The sequence below is a fragment of the Phascolarctos cinereus genome, unplaced genomic scaffold (genome assembly GCF_003287225.1).
Source record: "Phascolarctos cinereus isolate Bilbo 61053 unplaced genomic scaffold, phaCin_HiC Scaffold_1;HRSCAF=81, whole genome shotgun sequence".
Lineage (NCBI taxonomy): Eukaryota > Metazoa > Chordata > Mammalia > Diprotodontia > Phascolarctidae > Phascolarctos > Phascolarctos cinereus.
In genome coordinates this window covers 113,478,440-113,504,575 of record NW_027555514.1, presented here as the reverse complement: position 1 = coordinate 113,504,575, position 26,136 = coordinate 113,478,440, and the positions used below count along the sequence as shown (strand labels likewise).

The following is a 26,136-nucleotide window of genomic DNA, read 5'->3' as shown; positions in this document are numbered from 1 at the left end:
AGAGAAGTCTCTAGTAATGGTAGTGACCAAGACACGATCACCCTACCTACAGGTAGCAATGCAACTGAGGTAATGTGGAGATGAGGAATATGAAGGCCTGAAGAGATTAAAGAATTAAGAAGCCAAATGATCAAGAACTTATCAGTGGAAATATGAAGTCTCTGGGGAAGGTGAAAGGGATTGTGACGTAAGAAAACACTGCAAACTAGCGCTAAAGTCGCTGATAGTTCAATCAATCAAAAAGTATTTATTAAACATTTATTGTCTATCAGACATTGTGCCAAGTGCCAAAGATTACAGGTTCCAGAGGAGTTTACATCCTAATTAAGGAGACATATGTGAATAAACACAAACATACACCAAGTAGTTAGGGAGGAGGGCACCAGCAGGTGGAGGCATCAGGAAAGGCTTTACGCACAAGATGGTGCTGCGCAACATCTTAGAGGAAAACTAGGGCCTCTGAGCAGAAGATGAGGCAGAAGTCTGTTCCAGGTCTGTGGGATGGCTCCTGCAAAGGCACTGAGACAGCAGGTGGAGGGTATTGTGGGAGGAACACAAACGGGGGCAGACTGTATGACAAAGTCAGAGTTACAGAGACAAGGATCAAGAAAAAGAGAAATTAATCAGATGGCATGCACGTCAAAAGAGAGGAAGAGAAGGGAGAAAGGATTTAAAAGAGCACCTACTATGTGCCAGGCACTGTGCTAAAAGCTTTACCATTCTGATTTCATTTGACCCTCACAACAACCCTGCAAGGTATGTGCTATTACTATGCCTATTTTACAGATGGGGAAACTGAGCAAACAGAGGTGAAGTGACTTGCCCAGGGTCCCAGTTACCAAGTGTCTAAGGCTGGATTTGAACTTGAGGTTTCCTGACTCCAAATGTTAGAGACAGAGGCAAAGCAAGAGCCTGGCCCCCAAGCAAAGGCAAACGAGGAGTGCTGAGGGTCAGAGGGGCCAGCACTAGACAACATGAAACACCAGGCTTCCTGGGCCTGTATTCATTCGAACAAAAATGTGCACTAATGCGGCCCTCAGAAGCCTCCCAGCACCCTCCCAGAACCTACAGGAGGGGGACAGGAATCCGCAGCCCGCTCCATTACCTCAGCACCTTCAGTTCTACCCTCCACGCCAGTTTTGTGAGGAAGGCAGGCCACATCCCTGACATTCTCTGCAAGGCTCACACCACTAGCAGAGGTCAGAGTCAGCGTCAGGGCTCAGGGGCTGACTCCGAGTACGGCCCCTTATACCACAACCCCAGCAAAGGGGGTGCTATTTAAAATGCAGGGGCTGATTCTCTCTGACCATCTGGGAAGGAAACTGAAAGGATTTTCGAGTTACAGGATAATGGGAGTACCTCAGAGACAGATTCTTGTGCTATTCATCAGCCCCAAGGTGCTAATTACAAAACAGGGCCAAGCAGCTTTCACAGATTGAGTCCCCCAGGGCATCAAGTCACAGATTGGACTATCTGCAAAGGGCTGGTGCTTTGACATGGGGGAGGTGGGAGAAGTCAAATTAATTGAATCACTGGGATGGATGAATTCTTCAGGCTTCTTTCAAGTTGAGAATGGCCAGTGAATTCACCAAGTGACTTATAAATGTTTTATCTATTTGTCAATATTTCGTCTACATAGAAATGCAGCCCATGGAATAGGTATGAATAGGTATGAAGGTGGTCTCTGATTTATCATATTTAAATAGTCCGACTTACTACGTCATTTTCTACAAGCAGGAAGACAAACGCTTGTCACGAGGTGGCACTGTACAGGACAAACTATTTCAAGGCTTTAAAAAAATAGTACTTCCATAATCCAGTTAAGTCCAAAACTGAACTGCTAGATTTAAAGTTTTATGGCTTCTTTTTAAGATTAAATGTTTAGTGCTAAGGCTATAATGGAAAATGAAATAAAATTATATAATCCAGACATATTTCAGTTTAAAACTAAACTAAAAATTTTATAACCAAGTTGTATTTTAATTTAATATCACTTCAGTTGAAAAATCCTAAGCATGTCTTATTGTTTACAATATTACCGATAAATATAGCAAAGTTAATGACTGTACTTCCCAAGACTAAATTTCAATTAATTTTTAGCCTGGAAAAACATGGGAAGTGTGCCTGGAAAGAAGCTCTTGATCACTGCTGTACAAAAGTGGCAAATGTACTAAAATGAATTCACAGTAAGTATATAGGAACAATAATAGAATATAATTTCAAATATAAAATAAAAAATTCTGAGAACCATAATCATCATTTAAATTCCACGGGCAATATTCACGACCATTACCCACTGATGCTTGATCACCACTTAAAGCTGTCAGTTCCCCCCCCAAACCCACAACAAAGATCACATGATTTATTTACATGGGGCTAGGGGACCAGTATGGATAAGGTACCTGTTCTTTATTATCATGGTCTCCAACCCCAGCTGAAAACATAACCATCACCACCTTCTCCTTCAAATAGGGTTTTCTGGCACAGACAAAAGGAAGAATTTGGGGGGAGTAAACACAGATATAAGAAAGGAATAGGCTCAGGATGCAGAGGATGAGGGCCCCCATTCTTCTTCTGTCCTATGATTATAAAGCACTTAACATTATTAATAAGATGGGGTGATTATATATATATATATATGTACATATATATATATATATGTATATATATATGTGCATGTGCGGGGGGGAGGTACAAAAGAGGTTAGTTGGGTGGTATCACTACCCCTTTTCTAAGAGAATGTTCAACCTTATTCAGCATCAAGACTTCTGCATACCAGCTATATTTCCATCATATCCCCAGACCAGCAAACCCAATTTCTCTTTGAAGAACATAGTTCTGAAACTAGAAAATCAGACCCTCTCTCCTGCAACATGCCTGAAGGGCAGGGAAGAAACGTCAGTCCCTTGTGGAACAAAGCCTAGTTCCCAGGGGTCACTTCAGACCTAGACAAGGTCTTGAGCACACGGAGAATGTGTTTGTGTCTGGGAGGTGGAGGCAGGGGTGAGAAGGAGGCAGAGGAAAGGGTACCAATATGCTGTGCTTGAGAGTTACATAGTCAAGAGACCATTGCGGGTATTGAGAATTGCCCTGTCTTCCTTTTAATTTCAATCCCTAATTAATCCCTTTTCTAGATTCAAACTCTCCACCCCAGGTTACTGAACCACAATTTGCCCCTTGAGCTGGCTTTTCTAGCTTCTGACTCTATCCATTCTGACCCGCCCCATAACCGAGACATCCACTCACTCTTCTAGAAAGCTGCAGTGCCCCCCAACACCTGGCCCAACCCCACATCTGCAGCACTGATCTCTAGACCCCTATCTAGCAGGGTCACCCCACCGTGTCTCTGCGTCCTGAAAGACTGATCCATTTCCGGCCCCAAACAGGGAAACGATTTCTCCTCTCCTCTCCCACAGCACGGCCCACGAAAGGGAATGTAAAGAGTATGCAGAATAGGAGTATATGCTGGGGGTAGGAAGGCGGAAGTGCCTGGTCTACCTTCCCTCTCCTATGTGGAAGCCAGGAAACTCACAACCCTTCACTAGGGAGGGGAGGGTAACATTGGAGATGCGAGTGTGAGGAGAGGGCTCTGATAAGGAAGCTAGGGTACAGCCAGAATTAGACAAAGAAAGATTTCATAATCAACTAGGGGTGCAGACCAATGTTCCCTGATAAATTCCGTCAATCAGGTCATGCCATGACTCAACTCTGTTAATGATAAGTTATGGAGAATGGGGGTGGGGGAGTCAGGGAGGTAACTGGGAAACCCAAATAAAAGTCAAAATTGCTTAAATATCTCTGCCAAAGGTCAGGCAGAGGCAGAATGGAGGAAACATGTACATTTAGAACAAAATGACTGGACAGAGGTGTGGGGTTAGGTTGCCATACCCAGACTGTACCCAGCCCTCCAGCACCAGCTGTTTGAAAAGGCCTGAAGACCAGAAAGGTCTTGTGATCTGGACAGGCTAGGAAGCTGTCAAAGGCACCAAATGATGTCAGGGAGGTCGGTGTGTAGGTGTGCATGTGTAGATGGGGGAGGCAATGGACTCAAGGACCGGGAGGGCTGAGAGCCCAGCAACCTCTCTTGGCTGCATTAATATCCCTACCAGTAGCAATCAGCACCTGCAGGTCAGCCTCTCAACTGATGAAGCCCAAGGCTGAGCTGCTCCAGCTGATGTAAAAGCCAATCTCTGATGTCTGCACCTGAGAGTTTCCTCCTCTGACCAAGAGCCCAATCATCTGTCGCCTCAGCTGCTTCTGGGGGCGGGCAGTGCCCCCTGCTGGGAAGGCACTAGCGATGTGGATAGGGAAGTGAAGGGACGGCTCTGAGACGCTGCCACCGGCTACAGAGAGAGGCTCTAAAGCTGCCACAGTCAGACACCAGCCCTGCGGCCTCCGTCTGCAGCATCTACAGCCCCTCTTGGATCTGCAGCAGGGCCTACATGGCCAGAGAGCTGGTGAGAATGGACATCGAGTCTGGGCCTCGTGGCTTTGTTAGCTGCTGTAGAAAGACAGGATGCTAGAGCCTGCAGCTGGGATTTTCCTCACACAGGTACACAGACCATCACCTGAGCAGCAAAGTCAGGGTTCTGGACAAGTGTCTGCATCACACTTCACATATGTAGGGTAAAGATCATGTTTTGCATTAGCTGGAGATGGAAATTTGTGGGAGAAGGCCCGGCATCTAAGGGCCATTAAACATCCCTGACTCCAACTGCTGGATGCCCTTCCCAGTGGGCCCCGGGGTCTGGGAAGTGGGGGCTTAGACAGGGCCCCCAGTTCTCAGTCTGGAGAGGCTGGGAAGAGGAGCTGCCAAAGTTCCCTGCCTGCCAATGAGGAGAAGCAGCAGCATCCTGGGCCTTCTGTGGGGTCTCGATCACCAAATGGACAGTGAGCCCATCCTTGATCCCATGCTAATTCAATGTGTCTCCGTCTTTGAGAATCTTGCCACTGAAGATCAGGACAAGCTGGCCTTGTTGGGCCTTAAACCTCCACTAGATCTCCTCTTTGATCTCCTTTGCCAAGGTGCAATCACAGATCATAATCTCTTTCTTGTTCTTGGGGGTCTTGACATTGACTCCAATCAGGGACCAGCTCTGCCCAGCCCCCCTCAGCTCTGCCATGCTGCTGCCACTACCCATCCATGCTTCCATCTTCCCAACCACTCAAGTCAGAGACGCTTAAGTAATAAAACATTAGGCTTGATAAATATGGCCACAATTTCAATCTAGAAAAGATACCACAGCTGGTTAAGTCATTACAAGAAAGATAAAAAGTCTCAGGGAAATAAATAGAAAACTTTTAATGAAAAAATGCTCCCTCCTCCCTCTATACTACCCAAGTTTTATCCCAAGGACATTTCTGATTTAGAGATTTTAAAAGTAAAATTTTATGTTTTAAAAAATTATCTTCAAAATTATTACTAAAAAATGAGTAATTTTAGAATGATTAAAATGTTTAAAAAATATGTTATTTCCCCAAAACTACATGTACATAGTAATAATTATGTACAGAAGAAAAACAATGCAGTCCAACTCTCAAATCTACATGATGAAAAATCTGTTCCTGTTCTCCTGACTAGGCCTCAAAAGATTGGGAATAAAACGGACACTAGAAGCAGCTTTTGTCTTTTTTTTCCCCTGAAGAATAGAAAAATTAAGTACCTTTACTGTGCAAAAGACAAAGACAGAGGGGTACCGTAACAATCCTGAAAGATTTGAAATATAGAAAAAAGGTGAAAACCTGCCTTATCGTGGTAATTATCAGATTCCTCTCCAAAAGGTCCAGATAAAAAAATTTTTTTTGAGAATTTAGGTGTATTTCTGCTTATAGGTGCCAAAGAAACTAAAATGAAATATTTTATTAAGAAATAGAGCAAAATCATAAGAGACTTATTAAGACTGAACTGTTTACATTCCTGCATGGAAAGATGATATTTATAACTCATGAGACCTTTGTCACTATTAGGATAGTTGGAGGAAAAAAATTATATGTATGTAGATAGATAGACAGACAGACAGACAGATAGATGGATAGATAGATAGATAGATAGATTGATAGATAGAAGGCACAGGGTGAGTTGAAGATTATGGGGTCATATCTGGAGAATAAAATTAAGGAATGAGGGAGGATTATACTCAGAGAAGAAGAAAGGGACAGGTAGAATGGGGTAAATTATCTCATAAAGAAAAACCAGAAAAGAAAAGTCTCTTACAGTGGAGGGGAAGCAGGGGAAGGAGAGAGGGAATGAGTAAATCTTATTCTTATAGGATTTGGCTTAAGGAGGGAATAACATACACATTACATTCAATTGGGTATGGAAGTTTGTCTTACCCTACAAGGAAATAGGAGGAGAAAGGGACAAGAGAGCAGAGGGATGATAGAGAGGAGGGCAGATTGGAAAAGGGTGTAATCACAAGTAAATACTTCTGAGGAGGAAACAGGGTCAAAAGAAAGAATAGAATAAATAGGAGGGCAGAATGGGATTAAGGGACGTGGTTGTTTTTCCAACATGTCTGCTGTGGAAGTGTTTTGCATAACTGCACATATACAACCTATATTCAGTTGCTTGCCTTTTCAATGGGGGTGGGTGGGGAGGGAGGAGAGAGAGTTTGAGCCTAAAGTTTTAAAACATGTTTAAAAAAAAGTTTTCACATGCTATCGGGAAATGACAAATACAGGAAATGGGGTACGGAAGTCTGTCCTGCCCTATAGGGGAATGGAGAGGGGGAAGGGATAAGAGAAGGGGGGAGAGAGAGAGAGGACAGACTGGGGGAAGGGATGTTCAGAATGCATGCCATCTTGGGGTGGGGGGAGGGTGAGACGGGGTGAAAATTTGGAACTCAAAAACTTGTGGAAATGAATGTTGAAAACTACAAATAAATAAATTTACATAAAAAAATAGAGCAAGAATTTTTTTGTTATCAGTCAATTTACATGTCTACAAATTTCATAGACCTGAGGTCTAATAACAATGCTACTTCAGTTGGCTGCATGATAAAACAAGCAGCCTGGTTAGAATGTTCATGTTGGAAAGGAACCTTCAAATGGTGCTGCAGATCTGGGAGAATCTGTTCTAGGAACACCACCACGTATTGCCAAGCGCACTGCTGCTGTAACACAGCAGGGCAAGGTAGGACATGAGCTCTGACTGCTCCGGCTTCAGATTCATCTGCCTTCTGCACAGTCTGTCAAAGAAACTGGTCTGTGTTTGGAGCGGTGTTACGTTCTTAAATAAACACATTAAGAGGACAAAAAAGCCTTTTTCAATCTGGGCAGAACTTTGGTTTCCAGAAGTCAAAGAATAAGATAAAGATGAAACATAAGGAGTGAAAAAACAGCTGTCATTAAGAGTTCAGATAATGAGAATGACAAGATAGTGTTCCAAGTTGTGAAAACTGCATTTGCTGTGACAGAAGACAAGAGGAGCTAAGTACAAGGTCAGTCCTGGGCAAGTAGGACATATACCTGGGGAGGTACATCATGGGGGTTTTCTGATACTATGACTGCATAGATTCAAGATGTGCTCCTTGTAAAAACTATGTCCCTCCACCTTAGCTTCTGAATTTAGCCCAACCCTCCCTCTGGAGGCTGATTTCGCTCACCAGAGAATCTTAAGGGAAAAAATGAAAACAAAACCTCCGTTCCTACTCATATCCTAGCGAGGGCATGAAAGGCAGCTGGGCTAGATTTTCTACTCCAGGACTATTCTTGATGTCCTCTTTTCTGCTCTAGGCCAGTAGCCTCTGCTCCTGAATCCATACAGAAAGGACCTCAAAATCCCAGAAACCACAATGATTTACTGAAAAACAGAGTCAAGTTAGGAGGAATCATAGAATAGTTTGCTGAATTCAATCATCTGTGATGAACCTAGGTCCTGTACCTACCCTTTAGTACCAGAGCATTCCCTTTGGAGGATGAAGAAAGTCCTAATTATAATACATGAAAGGGATCCAGACCTCTTTCTCTCTGTCTCTGGAACTATGATTTTTAAATTTACCATGAATAAATAAAAGAAGTATTTCTTAAATACTCACTATTCATTACCTTGTTAAGTATTGGGGATATAATTACAAAAGGGAAACAGTCCCTGCTTTCATGTAGTTTACATTCTATATGAAAATGGTGGACAGGAAAAACCAGGAAAGACTTATAGGAACTGATGCTAAGTGAAATGAGCAGAACCAGGAGAACATTGTACCCAGTGACAGCCACACTGTGTGATGACTGACTATGATAGATTTGGCTCTTCTCAGAAACAGGATGATCCAAAACCATTCCAAAAGACTCATGATGGAAAATGTTATCCATACCCAGAGAAGGAACTATGGAGTCCAAATGCAGATGGAAGCATACTATTTGCTCTCCTTTTCCTTTGTTGTTTTGTTTTATTGCATCATTCTCATGGTTCCTCCCATTAGTTTGGGTTTTGTGTGTGTGTGTGTGTGTGTGTGTGTGTGTGTGTGTGTTTTTGCAATTAGGGTTAAGTGACTTGCCCAAGGTCACACAGCTGGTAAGTGTCAAGTGTTTAGTTTGAGTCCGGATTTGAACTCAGGTCCTCCTGACTTCAAGGCCGGTGCTCCATCCATCCACTACACCACCTAGCTGCCCCTCCTCCCATTAATGCTAACTGTTCTTTACATCATGACTAATGGGAAAATATACTTAATATAAATGTGCAAGTAGAGCCTATATCAAATCACTTGCTGTCTTTTTTTTGGGGGGGGGAAGAAAACTTAAAACTCAAAATCTTATGGAAGCGAATGTTGAAAACTAAAAATTAATTAATTATTTTTTAAAAAGAAAGAAAATGGTGGACAGGGTTGAGTTTAGGAAATCACAGAGACAATGAATGAAGCCACAGGAGAACTGACTGACAAACTGTCTTCCATAGCAAAGGTAGTATTGATTGTGGTCAAGCAGTACAAATCTAACTGCTCCTTCTTCAGTACATAACAGCATATCAGATATCTGAATGGAGCTATCGTGTCCTCAGCTAAGTTTTCCCTTCACACTAAACAACCTCATTTCCTTACACACATGGTTGTATGGCCCCTGTGCCCGTCTCTGGATGCCCTGAGGCCTCGGCAACAGCTTGGACATAGTGAGATACAAGGATGTCAAGGATGACACAAACCTGTGGCCTGGGAGCAGCAGGAGGAACATGCCACTTTTTCTACATTTTTATTTAGGACTTAAAATAGAAAGTAGACTCAAAGCAAAACAGAGATTTTGGTTGGACGTGAGGAAGATCTTGACCAACCTAGATAATAAAATGTGATATAATCACTCCTCTGGAGTCCCATCTAGCCTTCATATTCTGTAATTTATTTGACTTGGAGCAAAACCAATATAGTTTTGCTCATCTACTGATATACCACTTCGTTACAAACCACTGCATGAACCAACTGAGGAACTGATCCTTGTTAGTTAATCGTGCCTTCGACAGGCAAGGCATTACCTGGCTAACCTATGACCCAGCTGTTCTGCCTCAATGGTCTCCATCCCCACCATATCTCCTAAATTGATTCCATCAAGCCTAATCATATATAAACAGAGCAAACACAGCAATCTGTCCAAAGATTTTTAAGTCCCTAATTTTTAAGATACTCATAAAATATTAACTGTATCATTAGTATCCATTGATTGAGAAAATTCATGATGACAAAGCTATTACAAATTTAGTCATGCTTTTAAATGAGTGTTATTTTATTCATCAGAAAAGCATCCACATATCTCAATACCTTTTAATTCTTCTGACATGGGAACTTTCTTCAACAATATTCATCATATAATCTATAGTTTTAGAGCACTGTCAAAGGCTCAGAAATGCTAAATAAATTGCCCATGTTTACACACTTCATGGGCAACGAGATGGCACAGTGGATAGAGTGCCAGACCTGGAGTCAGGAAGGCTCCTCTTCCTGAGTTAAAATACAGCCTCAGACACTGTGTGATCCTGGGCAAGTCACTTAACCCTGTTGGCCTCAGTTTCCTCATCTGTAAAATGAGCTAGAGAAAGAAATGGCAAACCACTTCAGTATCTTTGCTGAGAAAATTCCAAATGAGGTCACAGAGAGTAAAACATAACTGAACAACAACTGCCTAGAAACTTTTTTCATTTTAAAAGCAACATTTAATAATGGATAGTGCTGCATCTCTTTTTTTAGTGGTTTTTTTGGCCCTCCAGTTTGTGAGGAGAGGGGAAGTGGGGGAGTTGGAGGAGAGAGAAAGCCACTAGAAAAGCTGACAAGTTAAAAACAGTACTGCCCTTAAGGAGTTTATACTCTAATAAGGACAATATGACACACATATATATGTCAAAAGATCTGTGATATCATTAGTGTATTTCCTCTACCAGTGCATATCACTCACTATTCTTTTAGTAAACAGTATCGTGAGATACCATGGCCAAAAAAAAAATGCTAACTTGCTAGCTAGCCTCTCTTCTGAGGTTGACCCTCTCTAAACTTAGCAAGGCTGATCCTAGGATAACAGACCAACCCAAGGCCCATAACTCCAGGTCTCTACAACATGGCAGGGCCTCCTCAGGAACAGGCTTAGAGAAACCAGCATTGCTTCTGTGCCACAATTAGGCATCAGAGTAGGACTTTATGGGAGAATTCCAAGCCTAGACTGAATTATATTGCTATATTTCCTATTTTAAGATGATGCTGATTCAGTTCAGTTACTATATTTTTGTGCTAATGCAACTGAAAGTCATCAACATTACTTTCCAGTCCTTCCCATATTGCACAGCTATGAAGAATATTCTTCAATTTGTGTTCATAGGCAGCATTTCCATTATAATTTTTGAGACTGTTCTTTAAATTTTTCATGAACACAAAGGCTTTTCTCAAGGATAACTATCAATTAAAATCTCAAAGTAATATAAGTACATCTAGTAGAGAAAATTTAAAATTGAATTTTATGGATTCAATTTCTGACTCTACTAACTCTACCAACCACTTGTTTTATCTAAAAAATTGGTGGGGGAGCTAGATGGCGCAGTGGATAGAGCACCGGCCCTGGACTCAGGAGGACCTGAGTTCAAATCTGACCTCAGACACATAACACTTTCTAGCTGTGTGACCCTGGGCAAGTCACTTAATCCCTACTGCCCAACCAAAAAAAAAAAAAGTTGGTCCATTTCTTTTTCTCAATGCTTGCAGAAATACTGTAATATATTATATTCTGGTTGTTCCATTTGTCTAGTTCTTTGACTGAAAGAATTATACTGTCAGAGTAATTTCTTCTCTCTCTCTGTATACATATGTAGATATGCACACCTATATGCAACACACATACATATACTTTTTATTGCTTTATTTTCAATCCCACATTCTATCCTCATAACACTAGGAAATAATAATCCCTGTATTATCTATCACCATTTCTGGATGAGGAAACTGAAGCTCAGAAAGGTTAAGTGACTTGACCAAAACATGAAGTAAGGGCTGTAAGTGGCAGTCAGGCCCCAAACCCAAGTTCTCTGCCTCCAATCCAATGCTCTTTTGGTTACACCACTCCGCCAACCTTTACACCACTTCCAGTAAATCTTCCTAAAATGTCATTTTACCTGTCATTATCCTTTTTAGGAACCCACAATAGACACAGAAGATAGACAGATGAACAGACAGACAAATATTAAATGCTTATTATGTGCCAGGCCCAATGCTAAGCAATGGAGATTCACACACACACACACACACACCACACACACACACACACACACACTCACTCACTCACTCACTCACTCCAAGATGGTCCCTTTTCTCAGAGTGCTTACATTTTAATAGAGAAAAAAACATAAAGGGAGGCTGGAAATTTCTACACAATCTTGAGGACTTGAGCAGCTCATGTCCCACTTCCATTAAGACTTTTTATTATGCATGTAACCATTCCAAGGTCCAATGTGGATCTGTACTCACACAGACTCTCACATCCTGCAGGCTTATCACACAGTATCATCTCTCTAGGGCTCGGAATTTTCATCACTGTTAGCTCTTCTCTAGGTATTCTCAGTCCTCCCCCAAGTACCAAGCTAATAAGGCATGGAATACATGACAAGTTTATTACATATAACACAAACTACCTGAAAAGGGCTTGTGTGCGACACCATAGACAACCAAGAAAATTTTTCTTCCCTCTCCAGAAGGTCTCTGCCTTCCCCAGGAACCTATACAACTGATCCAGATTTATAGAGCCATCCTATGATTGAGGACCTCCCAAGGAAGAAAACAATTCAGGGTTACCAGAGAGTTTGCACACACCTTCTTTGAACCTCCACAGTTCATAGGATTTACACTCCCAGTGAAGGCCAAGATTCAGATTTTCTTCTTTATATCAGGGCCATGTCCTCTTCTGTACCTCTGTTCTAGCTTCTGCAGCTCCTAGCTTGTCTCAAGAGCCCCTTACCCCTTTGCCTGAAAAACCTTCTGCATAAACCATCCAGGTCAACTTCACGAAGGGCTGGTCAACCTATCTCCAGCTCTGGTGTCAGTCAGGGCTGTAAGACAACCCAGCAGACAAAAGACAGCTGCCGAGACTCCCTCAGTCTCCCTTTTCAGCCGAAGCTCCCTGGTTCTCACTCCCTGAGGAGTTTTCTATGAGGTGGCTGGGTTAGCACAGTGAGGAAAGTGCTGGATGAGGAGTCAAGAGCCCTGGGGTTCAGATCCGGCCTTAGGATTACACATTAGCTATGTGATTTACTATGACAGATCACTTCAGTTTGCTCATTTGTAAGCTGGTAATAATAATAGCACCTAACCAACTTAAGTTTATGGAAGGATAAAAAGAAATAATCTGTGCAAAATGCTTTACGAACCTAAAGTGATAGAGGAATGTTAGCTCTTATTGTTATTCACCTCCTCGGCTGGTGCCCCGGGACTTGGGCACATCGTCAGCACCTCCCATGGAATCCCTGTGAGGCTGGGGAAAATACACCTTTTTTTACATGCCCTCCCAATTTCTATCACCAAAGCCCTAAACCAGCACCACATCATGCCAATTACCCAGACACGCAGAGGAGCATCAAGAAAACAGAAACAAAATGGCGAGAGAAGGGCAAAGCTGGTGGCTCCAGCTGCCAGTACTGCGGCTTCAACAGTAAACGTTCATATCCGCTACAATGTTCATATTGTGTTTGTGTGTTCACATGTGTACTATATAACGGACTGATCAGGGGAGCCCCTCTCCTGACATTCTGGACTGGAACGCCCAGGCCCCCATAGTCGGGTCCCTTGTTAGAGAACACGTATGACCAGAGCATTCAGCTTGGTCCCAACAGTCTCCATCACCGAGGCTGTGCTGAAGATGACTGGTACTTACACAGGAAAAGCTGCCCACAAAATAATTATTCTCCTCCCTTCTCCTCTATGTATTTTAACTCTAAGCTTTAAGAGATTTTCTCTGGGAAAACAGAGTTGGTACATAATGAGTCAGAATATGAGAAAAAGCCTGTATCCATTCTCTTTGAGGCACTTTGCATTAGTCCAGAACCACAATTCTTTATTTTCTTCCAGGTCACGCTCACTAACCATGGATATCCCTTAGGGTTCTGTCCTGGGCCCTCTTCTCTTCTCCCTCTATACTACTTCACTTGGTGATCTCGTCAGTTCCCATGGAATTAATTATCATCGCTATGCTGATGATTCTCAAATCTGTTTCTCCTGCCCTAACCTCTTTGCTGACCTCCCATCTCCCATTTACCATTGCCTTTTAGACATCTCAAACTGGATGTCCCACAGACATCTTAAAATCAAAAGGTCCAAAACTGAACTCTGTCTTTTCCCCAAAACCCTTCCCTCTTCCTAATTTCCCTTTTACTTTTGGAGGCACCACCATCCACCTGGTCACCCTGGACCACAACCTAGGTTTTATCCTCAATTCTTCACTCTCTCTCAACATTCATATCTGATCTGTTATCAAGGTCTGTCAAATCTACCTTCCTAACATCTCTCAAAGATGCCACCTTCTCTCCTCTAATTCTGCCACCAATCTCACACCTGGACTACTGCAGTGAGTGGGAAGGAGTGGAGATGGGAAGGGAAGAAGACTTTACATAGCACCTACTCTGTATTGCACTGAGCACTTCTGGTTGATCTGCCTGCCACAAGTCTCTCCCTAATCCAGTACTCCTCCACTCAGCTGCAAAAGTAATCTTGCAGAAGCTCAGGTCTATGTCACAAAACTACTCTAAACTCCAGCGGCTCCCCACCCCTCCAGGATCAAATATAAAATCCTCTGGCATTCAAAGCCCTTCATAACCTGCCCCCACCCCAACCTTTCCCATCTTCTCACATTCCCCTCCCACAAAGTCTGTGATCTAGTGACCCTGGCCTCCTTGCTGTTCCTCTAAAGACACTCCATCTGTGGACTCGGGCATTTTCACTGGCTGTCCCCAGGCCAGGAATGCTCTCCCTCTGCAGCCCTGACACCTGGATTCCCTGGCTTCCTTCACGTCTCAGACAAAATCCCACCTTCTACAGAAAGCCTTTCCCAATCTCTCTTTATTCCAGTGTCTTTCCTCTGTTAATTATGTCCAACTTATCCTGTATGTAGCTCATTTGTACATACTTTATTTGCACGTTGTCTCCCCCATTAGGCTTCGGAAAGTTCACTGAGAATAGGGACTGTCTTTTACCTTTCTTTATATCCCCAGTTCTTACACATTGCTCATCACCTAGTGTATGCTTAATAAACATTTTTGTTGTTGTTCAATTGTTTCGGTTGTATCTGATTGTTTGTGACCCCATTTGGCAGTTTTCTTAGCAAAGATATTAGAGGAGTTTGCCATTCTCTAGCTCATTTTACAGATGAGGAAACTGAGGCAAACAGGGTTATGTGATTCACCCAAGGTGACACAGCTAGTAAGTATCTGAGGCCACATTTGAACTCAAGTCTTCTCAACTCCAGCCTGGCACTCCATCTACTGTGTCACCTAGCTGCCAATAAATATTTAGTGATTGACAGACTATTTGACTGACTCATATGAACAGGGAGCCTGCCCTAAAAGAGCAGAGATTCAGGCTTCTCCTTATACTCTCGGGTTCATTTTGTCTGAATCCAGGAGTCCCAGGGAAAATCTCTAAACTCACAGTTAAATCTTAGATCTAAGGGGGGTTCCCCAAAGGGAACCTGAATCTCCTTGCTTTGAGGGGGAGCTAGAACCAGAGCAAGAACAGCTACACGGCACAGAGGAGGCAGCACAGGGCCTGGAGTCAGGAAGACTCTCCTCTTCCAGAGTTCAAATCTGGCCTCAGACACTTCATCTGTGTCTGAGTGCGACCTTAGGCAAGTCACTTAACTCTGTTTGCCTCAGTTTTCTCACCTGTAAAAATGAGCTGGAGAAGGAAATGCCAAACCACTCCAGTATCTCTGCTAAGAAAACCCCAAATGGGGTCCGGAAGAGTTGGATACAACTGAACAATAACAAAAGAACCAGAGCTCTAGCTCTAGACTAATGCAATCTGCCCTCAAAGATAAGGCTTTCTCATATTCTCACTCATTATGCCCCAAACCTGGATTTCCAGGGAAAAACATTTAAAGCTTAGAATTAAAGTCGATCAGATAGCTAGATTGATAGCAGTAATGGACCTGTAATTACACTGGTATAAGGACCTCCCAAGTAAGGAACAGTTCAGTACCTTCTCTGAAACTGCAGAGTCTTAGAGACATCCCTGGAGCACTGGGAAGTGAAGTCATACAGCTGGTATATGTCACAGGAAGGACCTGAACTCAGGTCTTCTTGACCTCAAGGTCACTATCCCCCTACTCGCTATCCTCCACTGTCTGCTACCTCTCCTTTCTTCTGCTCTTTCTTCCTCCCTCTCCTCCCCATATATGTACACACATATGCACACACACATATGCACATATTCACACATACTTATATGCAAATATTTACATGTGCATGCATAAATAAATAAATCTCTGTGTGTGCATATACACATATATTTACACAGGCAGGAGCATATATAAAGCTCAACATATACTTACAGACACATACAAATATACAGCGAAGGATCTGTGATCTCATCAGTTTACAGAATTCCCAGTATGGAAGTTACTCCCATCACTAAATTGCAGGAAGTTGGCTACAGCATACTACAGAAGATGACTTGTCCATGGTCACAGCTATGAGGTGTTTGAGGCAGGATTTGACCCAGGTCTTCTGGACTTTCGGCCACAACAGCTTTCCCAATAGGCAGGCAGACAGAGAAGTGATTTGATAAGAGTGAGGAGCTCCCCGAATGGGGAACTCAGCACCTACTCTGCAGCCTGGGGTCCTAGAGCACTGCCAGGGACCCTTGGGAAGTTCAGTGCCTTGTGGAGATCCATGTGGCCAGGATGTATCAGAGGCAGGTTTTAAAGCTGAGGCAGTCCCAGCTTCCAGATCAGCTTTGCCTTTCTTTACGCTGTCTCTCATACACAGGCATACTCCTGAACTCAGCTATATGCTCTTTCAGAGAAAAGCTCATGTCACACTACTTTTGTAGCCTTATGCAAGTCTCCATTTAATACATACTTGTAGATTTCTTGTTCAATACACGACCTTGAGATCAGTCTCCTACACCACAATAAAATAGTGTAAATTTAATTTTAATATTAATCTGAATTACTACAATAGATGAAATGTTATTACTATACCTTTCTCTGATAAATGTTAACAAAGATTTAATGCCAGCTGAAAGCTGGTCTTCAATATGATTAAGCCAGATTTCGGGTAAGTACCAACATATAATTCTTTCTACAGAGCCTGATGAAATGAATTCTAGTACGTCAGTCTATCAGTAGATAAGGGGAGAATTTGTTTTACCAGTATTCTCCAAAGTGTGCCTTTTATATGCTTTTGATAACAACTGATAAGCATATATGTATGTAGAATTCTGTGATATTATTAAGACAGACCCATTTGTCTCCATTAACCACAAGATGCCTAATGGCCACAGAACTGCAATTCAACACTCCACAGCTTAATAAACATTGAGAAAAATGCATTTGGCCTTTGTCAGAAGAGACACTAAGTACCAATCAATATATTTGTGCTAATCATACCACAGCTGAAAAATCAACTTGGGAATTAATTTTTACATTTCATATACCACATCCTGAATGGTATGTAACTTAAGGAGCAGTACTGGAAAAATTAACAGCTTTACATGGTGAGAGAAATCTTAGAAACAAACCCTTTTCCTGTGGGATTTGTGATGTAGCCCCCCTTGTGGGCTCTCCCACTGATGCACAGGATGGGTCTCCTAGGAAACCAAAGGTTTTCTGTGGATCCACACTCCTAAAACTGGAGCTCATGAGCCCTCACCAGGATGTTCACCTTTAAAATCCAGCCAAGTCACACCATCAGGGCAAAGCAAAGGCATTTACTGAAATGGCACAGAATGAACTATGAAAACTATTCTTCCCATAAACCAGGGCTGCACTCCCTCACAAATACACTCAGCAAAAGAGTAAGCACACACAGAGCCCACAAATAGAAAGGCAGACCTATAGGAAACCCCTGTACCAAGATAACATACAACTCCGGCATGACAGGGTCCTTAGGTACCCTCATCACTGCTCCCCCAGGACAGAACATCTCTGGGCAAGTTCCTCTCCACAGCTCAACTCCAGGGTGCCTGAGCTAATAACTCTCTTCTCAACTCACTGAGATCATGCCGGGGGCTGTTCTCTGATGGGCACAGTGTCTCCTACTGGGCAAGTGCTTCACAGCAAGATGCCTTGGATGATGGGGGTGGAGGGAGAAGAGAGAAATCCCCTGCTTCCCCTCTACAGCCATAGCTAACATTCCCCAGAGACATCTCCTGCCTTTACTGACCTCTCAAAGAAAGTGTGTATTGCCTGCAAAGGTGGCTAGCTTTTTAAAGGCCACCAGGGATGTGACTGATCCCTCAGCTAGCACATAGAAAGCCCCCCTAAAATTCTATTAAACTGATAAAGAAGCTTCTCCATCCTTCCTAAAGAATCAGTAAACACTTCTTTACTTTCCTTTAAGACCTTAACACTGCACTGACTCAGTTATTTTCTCCATAAATCACATCATTTCCTTACATAGGCTAGGCCCTTACACTTCTTCCAATACAATTACATATTTACACCCTGTGTAAATGCAATGCCCCTCTAGTAGAATTTTGCCTTTGTATCCCCAATGTCTATGACATCCCTTGAAAATACTAAGTACTTAATAAAAGCTTGGTTAAGGAAAAGTTTCATAACAATTAGCCTAACAGGGGAACTAACCAGGTGTCCCCTTGGGACAGTTTGCAATCAAAGTCTGAATGGTCAACCGCTTACCCAGTGTGGTGGAGAATGGATTCTTCCTTAGATCAGGCCTTAATCTGTCTCTCTACTCCTTTCACCCAGAGCTCCTCCTTCTGGGGCCTCAAAGAACAAGTCGAATCCCTTTTCCAAATGACAATCCTTTTAAGAAATTAGTAAGTAGCTTTCATGTTCCTACCACCCCATGAACATATACCAAGTCTTCACTTCTCCATGATAAATCTCTTCAGTTCTTCACTGAGCCTTCTATGGTGTTACCTTGAGTCCTTTCATCATTCTGGCCACAATTTAACTCTTTCATATGTTTATGTCTTCTTCCCCACCACTAGATTTGTAAGGGCACGGCTATGTCTCATATTTCTCCTATTTAACACAGTGCTATGATTCACACAGGTATTTAATGTGTGTTTATTAAAAGAAGAAATGGAAAAACATATACTAGAACAACAGCACTGGAACCACCACATCGATCTTTATTCCAAAAATGGTCTAGGGTGCTTGACCAGGTGGCCTAGAGAATACTCAGACAGCAGCCATGCAAGGTACCAGTCTATTTGCATACAGGCAGGGGAAATCATCCCACCCTGAACAAACACAGAAAACATGTCCTTCAGCCTCTGAATATTTGTTTAAACCTATTAGTCAACAAGGGAACTGGAGACACAGGCTTATCAACTAATAATAATGGTATCATTTCTTAACGCTGAAATAACGATCTGTTCTCTAATCTGATAGTGTGCTTTGATTGGAAAACGTGATTCACTAATATGAAATTTAAATATGCTGGCAAAGGATCTCTGTCTGGCTAAAAACAGGTGCCATATGTAATATAAATAAAGTCTGAATATATTATAGCTGAATTAATTTAAATCTGTTTTTCACAAATGACTTTGTTGCAGTTAACATAGATTTAAAAACAAATCTCATATCCCCCCAAACATCATAAAATGAAAAAGGGCCTAAATCTACAAAAATATTCATAGCTGATCTATTTGTAATAGGGAAAAATTGGAAATAACTGTTACGTAAAATAACTGGAGTACAAATAAATAAATTATATTTTAATATCATGGACTACGGTACAATAAAAATATAAAACTCACAAGGAAACAAGGAAAGACCAAATTTGGTGATACAGAGTAAAAGGAACAGAACCAGAACTATCTATACAGTAACTACAGCTATATTATTAAAACAAGAGGAAGGATAGAAAGGAAGGAAAGGAAAAGAGAGAAATAAAAGGAGAGAAGAAAGAAAAGAAAGAGATAGGAAGACAGAAGGGAAAAGAAAGGGCAGACAGACCTGGAGGGGGACACAAAACAAAGACAGCTTGCTTCTGGTTGTTAATTCTTTTGTTTCTGAATTGTTCTGAACTAGAAGGTTTAGATTTTGCTTCCCATTCTATGTGGTTATTCTATTATTTGTTTTTATTAATAGTTATTAAGCTTAAAACTTGTTTTGATATAAACAAATCTCAGAATTAGAGAGAACTTAAGAAACCATCTCTTCTTATCCCTCATTTTGTTCTTCAGTTGTATCTAACTCTTCCTGACCCCATTTGGGGTTTTCTTGGCAGAGATACAGGAGTGGTTTAGCCATTTCCTTCTCCAGCTCATTTTGCAGATGAAGAAACTGAGGCAAACAGGGTTAAGTGACTTGCTCAGGGTCACACAGCTAGTAAGTGTCTAAAACCTAATTTGAAATCAGGTTTCCCTGTGTCCAGGCCAGGCCACTGTACCACTTCGCTGCCCCTCATTTTACCAAGAACAAAATTGATTCTCAGGGCAATTCAGTAACTTCCCCAAAGCCAAAGAGAGGGGTGCAGAGGCTGAGTTAGAGCTACGGTCACCTAACTGCTATCTAATTTTCTGTTTCTTATCAATTAAATGTCCTATCTAAAAAGCACTGGCCAGGTCACTGGTTGTAAAGCTAGAAGGGCCTTTCAACAACATCTAGTCTAATCCTCTTATTTTAGAGAAGACACTGAAGCCAGAAGGAGTAAAGTGACAGACAGCACAGGGATTTGACCCCATTGCCCCTTGCATAGTAAGACCATTAATTTTTGTGCTCCTAACATTACAAGGAAGGTCAACAAATGCAAACAGTTGTTTTTAAGACTCCAAAGCTATAACTTTTTAAAAATAATTTTATTGTTTAAAGTTTAGTAAAATATCCTTTGATACAAAACCTCACAAAATAAAGGACAAACAACAACCACCACAACAACCACCTTTGGTTTAAAACCAATCTGAAATGACATCCGTGGTTAGGAGAACCCCAAAACAGCTAAACTTTTCAATTTTTTTTTCCATTCATTCAACAAATAACTAGCAGAGAGAAAAGAAATCATTAGAATCTTCAAGGGACTGTGAAGTCTGCCACCAAAATACACAGATGGGACCATTTTAAAATACAGTATTCACTATGTGACTAACACTCAAGCAGATAATGAATCAGGGGGAAAAAAAAAAAAGAGGCCCAGAAATGATTTTTTTTAAAACCACGCTACTTTATTTAACAAATAGTATGAAGCCTATGCCACACCTAACAGGTGGAGATTTTTTTTAAAGTAGGTCAAGTCAATTTATATATTATGGACAGCGCCACAGCAACTCTCTACTCAGTTTCTATCATGGCACAAAAGTGTTTTCTAGGGACTAGTCATGAGGGGAGTTTGATGAGTATGACTTAGGATCCCCAAATTTAAATTTATCACTGGCCACTGATCACAGCCAATGGCCCCAAGAAAAGATCAAACTGCTGAAATAATCAAGGGAAGATTTTTAAAAACTGATTCTGCTGACAACTGTCCCTTTAATGGTTGACCAGGAAGTTATTCCCCTCTTTCTTTACATTTTTATCCAGCTCCAAGAAGGCTGCCAACACTGAGAACTAGGGGGGAAATGCATTTGGAATACTGTTCTTGTTGCTGTTCACTTGTTTCCCAGTCAGGTCCAATTCTCCGTCGCCCCATTTGGGGTTTTCTTGGCAAAGATAAAGGGGTGGTTTTCCTTTTCCTTCTCTAGCTCATTTTACAGATGAGGCAACTGAGGCAAATAGGATTAAATGACTTGCCCAGGGTCACACAGCCAGTAAGTATCTGAGACCAGGCAGCTTCCAGACAGTGTGCTGTGAAACCATAGGGGTTCCATGAAACATTTTCAGTTTCAAAGCGTGGTAAATGAGAACATATTTCATTTTTGCCTTCTCCTACATTCCAAAGCTAGCCTTGTCTAAGATTTTAACAACAACTGGCCTTCCAGTAAACAGCCTCCAGAAGTCTAAAATACAATGGTCTAAGGAATAGGGACAGAAAGTGAAATGAGATGGAAGGGGGAGAGGATTCACAATTGCCAAAGTCAAAGCATTTTTAAAAGGTATTCACAACAAACAAGGTAATTTAACTTTCACAAAAGTAAATGGAGAAAGGGGAAAAAATCTTAATTTATAAATTCAAAAAGATGGAAAAAGGCCATTTTCTAATGTGTATATGTATATATATATATATATATATATATATATATATTTGACTGCAAAAAAGGCTAATTTCATAAGTATGATAACTGTAACTGAGTTATGAAATAAAACTCAAATTTAAAAGATAATATACAAAGAAAGAATGAATGGCATAAAGAAATAAACACTTGTTAATTTATAAATAATTCCTTGTTAACTGCTCTAATAACTAAAACCTGGATAGTACATTTGTCTCAAATATTTCAAAATGAACTCAAGTGGAAAATTTCAACAAGTATTTTAGAGAATTATGTAGAGCTGAAGACAAGAAATGATGAAAGTTTCAAATTTACAAGTTGCCTAAATTAAAATTTCTTAGAACCTCAATGTAGGACACGTACCTGTTCTCTGCTACTCAGTAAATGCCTTAACCTCACTCTATATCTTAACTCATTTCTCTCCTCTTTTATTCCTCTCTCCAAAGAAAGAAGTGGCCCTTCTTGCCAAAGACAATCTCTTTATCTGTGCCCTTGAATCCATCCCTTTTTCCATCTTCTACTGGTGCTTGCCCTATCACTCCTTCTCTCTCATCTTCAGTCTCTCCCTATTTGCTGGAAATTTTCCCCAGTGCCTACAAACATGCTCAGATATAGCCCATCCTTTAAAAAAAAAAAAAAAGAAGAGAAGAGAAGAGAAACCTCACTCACTTGACACTACCAACCCTTCAAGGTTATATCCTATGTTTCTCCTTTTCAATGCCAAATGCCTAAAAAGAGTTGTCAATCAACCAACATTTATTAAGTGCCTACTATATACTAAGGCATTATGCTAAACCCTGAGGGTACAAAAAGAGGCAAAAGACAGTTTCTCAAGGAACTTACAATCTAATAGAGGAGACAACAAGCAAATAAATACATACAAAGCAAGCTATATATAGGATAAATATGGAATAAATTAAGAGAGGGAAGGCACCAGAATTATGAGGGAGTGGGAAAGGCTTCTTGTAAAAGAGGGGATTTTAGGTGGGACTTGAAGCCAGGAAGTCAGTAGGCAGAGTTGAGGAGGGACGGCACATCAGACTGTGAGAGAGCCAGAGAAAATGCCTGGAGCCAAAAGCCAAAGAGACAAGAGTGTCTCATCCCTGGCATAGCCAAGAGCCCAGTGTTATTGGATCAAAGAGTATGTGGAGAGGATGAGCATGTGAGAAGACTGGAAAGGGGAGAGGAAGGTTCTAAAGGGCCTTGAATGTGAAAGAGGATTTTGTATTTGACTCTAGAGGCAATAGGGAGCTACCGGAGTTTACTGAGCAGAGGAGTGACATGGTCAGCTTTTACTTTAGGAAAGTGTCTTTGGTGACTCAATGGAGAATGGACTGGAGTGGGGAGAGACTTGAGGCAGGCAGACCCCACTAGCAGGCTATTACAATAATCCAGGACTGCACTCGAGTGATGCTGGGGTCGGAAGAAAGAAGGGAGATGTTGCAAAGGTGAAATCAACAGACATTGGCAACAGCTTGGATATGTGGGAGGAAGGAGTGGGGAGAGATAGAAAGGAGCTGAGGATGATGCCTAGATTTCCAGCCTGAGGGGCCGGGAGGATAGTGGTGCTCAATAAACTAACAGGATAGGTAGAAAGGGGGAAAAAAGGATTAGGATGAAAGAAAATGAGCTCTGTTTTGTACATGCTCTACTGAGTTGAAGATAAGTTAAATTTAGGTCCGAAAGGCAGCTACAGATGTGAGATTGGAAGTCAGCAGATAGACTGGGACTGGATAGGTAGATTTAAGAACCATCAGCATACAGAAAATCTGTGGGAGATCACCAAGTGCAGTAGCAAAAAAGGAAAAGAGAAGAGGGCCCAGGACAGAACACTGTGGGACTCCTAGGGTTTGAGGGCATGACCCGGAGGAAGATCCAGCAAAGGAAACTGAGAAGCAACAATCAGACAGGTAGGAAGAGAATAGGGAGAGAGTGGTATCCTGAAAATCTAGAAAAGAAAAGTAGGAGAGAGAGCTCAACAGTGTCAAAGGCTGCAGAGAGGTCAGGGAGAAAAAGGATAGAGAAAAGACCACGGGATTTGACAATTAATCACCACTTGATCATCAGTAACTTTGGAGAGAGAAGTTTTAGTGGAATAATAAGGTCAGAAGCCAGGTTGTTACGGGTTAAGAAGAGATGAGAGAAAGTAGAGGTACCTATTGCAAACAGCCTTTTCAAGGGGTTTAGCTACAAAAGGCAGAAGGAAGGATTAAGTAAAGGTTTTTTTCAGGATGTAGGAGACATGGGCATGTTTCTAGGCAGTAAGGAATGAGTCAGCAGACAGGGAGAACTGAAAAATAAGTGAAAGAGTGGGGACAACAGTGGGGGCAATCTGTTGGAGGGGAAGGGATGGAATGAATTTGTTAGTTTTAGTAAGTTAGCTAGTTAGCTTGAGCTAGTTAGCCTTGGTAAGGAGTCAGGCCACTATCACGTGAGACAAGAGTGAAGGAGGGGAGATTGGCAAAAGGCACCAGAGTGACTGCTGATTGTTTTTCAGTTGTGTCCAACTTTTCAGGACTCCATTTGGGGGCAAAGATACTATAGCAGTTTGCCATTCCCTTCTCCACTTTATTTTACAGATGAGGAAACTGAGGTAAACAGGGTTAAGTGACTAGCCTAGGGTCACATAGGTAGTAAATGTCTGAGGTCAGATTTGACCTCAGGAAGAAGAGTCTTCCTGAGTCCAGGCCTGTTGTACTCTCTACTGTACCACCCAGCTGCCCAGAGCAACAGAAGATGAGGAAGAGGGAAAAGGGGGGGCTCACAGGGAATGACCTCCATTTTTCTTCACCCCTTACCTCTACTTCCTCATTATCCACTCACTTCTCAATCCTTCGTAATCTGGCTTTCAGCCCAACACTTATCAGCTATCTCCAAGGTTACCACCAATCTCTTTAACTATAAAATCCAATTACCTTTTCTCAGCCCTCTGCTCTCCTTGACCTTTCTACAGCTTTTGATACTGTTACCCACTCTTCTTTCTCCCCTGATTTCCAACACTGCTCTCTCTCCTGGTCCTCTTGTGTGTGTGGCTACCTCTTCTCAGATTCCTGTGCTGAATTCTCTATCTCCTGTGGCCTTCGAGTGGGTGTTTCCCAGGACTCTGTGCTGGACCCTTTTCTCTGCTCTCAGCAGATCCTATGTATTCAAGCATCATTTCTGCATTAATGAATCCCCAAATCTATACAGCCAGCTCTAATCTATCTTCTGAGCTCACCATCAGCTTCCTGCAGCATATGTAATTGTGCATGGCTCATACGTATCTCAGATCTGACAAGTCTAAAACTTAACACATCATCATCCCCCTTAAACCTGTCACTCTTCCCAACCTCCCCACTACCCTTCTCAGTCACCCAGGTGGTAACCTCAGAGTCATTCTTGATCCTTCCTTCCTTTTCACTTCTATATATTCAATATGCAGACAACTGCTGAGTCTTATTGGCTCTATCTACCTACAATTTCTGGAATCCATCCCCTCATTGTCTATTCACCCTGCTGTCACTCTAGTTCAGGCCCTTATCACCTCTCCCCTGAACTACTGAAATAGCTTTCTCACTGGTCTCCCTGTTTCCAGTCCAGTCCAGTCCTCTCTCCAATCCATTCTGCAAACAGCTGCTCAGATAATTTTCCAAAGGCACAGGTCTGACCGTGCCACTTCTTTGCTCAAAAATCATTAGTGGCACCCCAAGTGCCTATAAAATAATAAAAATAATACCTGGTATCCTTTGACCCGGCAATACCACTACTAGGTCTGTATCCCACAGAGATCAAAGAAAAAAGAAAAGTACAGTACAAAAATATTTATAGCAGCTCTTTTTGTAGTGGTGAAGAATTAGAAATTGTGGGGCAGCTAGGTGACACTTACTAGCTGTGTGACCCTGGGCAAGTCACTTAACACCAACTGCCTAAAAAAAAAATTAGAAATTGAGGGGATGGCCACCAATTGGCTGAACAAGTTGTGGTATATGATTATGGATTCTTTTAGAAAAACCTGGGAAGACTTGCATGAACTGATACAAAGTGAAATGAACAGAAAGAGAACACTGAACACAGTTACAGCATACTGTACAATGATTAGCTGTGAAAGATTTAGCTATTCTGATCAATACAGTGATCCAAGACAATTCTGAAGGACTTATGAAATGTGCTATCTACCTCCAGAGAAATAACTGATGAAGTCTGAATGCAGATTAAAGCACCTTTTTTTTTTAACTTTTTTTGTTATTCTTGGGTGTTTTTTGGTCTGCATTTTCCTTTGCAACATGGCTAATACGTTTTGCATGATTGCACGTGTATAATGTATATTAAATTGCTTGACTTCTCAAGGAAGGGGAAAGGAGGTGAGAAA

The 26,136-nt window shown here is 41.8% G+C and overlaps 1 long non-coding RNA gene and 1 pseudogene across 3 annotated transcripts in view; both read right to left on the bottom strand.

The window, feature by feature from the left end:
- The window catches only part of LOC110219149 (uncharacterized), a 256,993-nt gene that overhangs the window by 211,589 nt on the left and 19,268 nt on the right, over positions 1 to 26,136 (bottom strand). The window lies entirely within an intron of this gene.
- On the bottom strand, positions 3,369 to 12,899 carry LOC110219177 (ubiquilin-4-like; annotated as a pseudogene).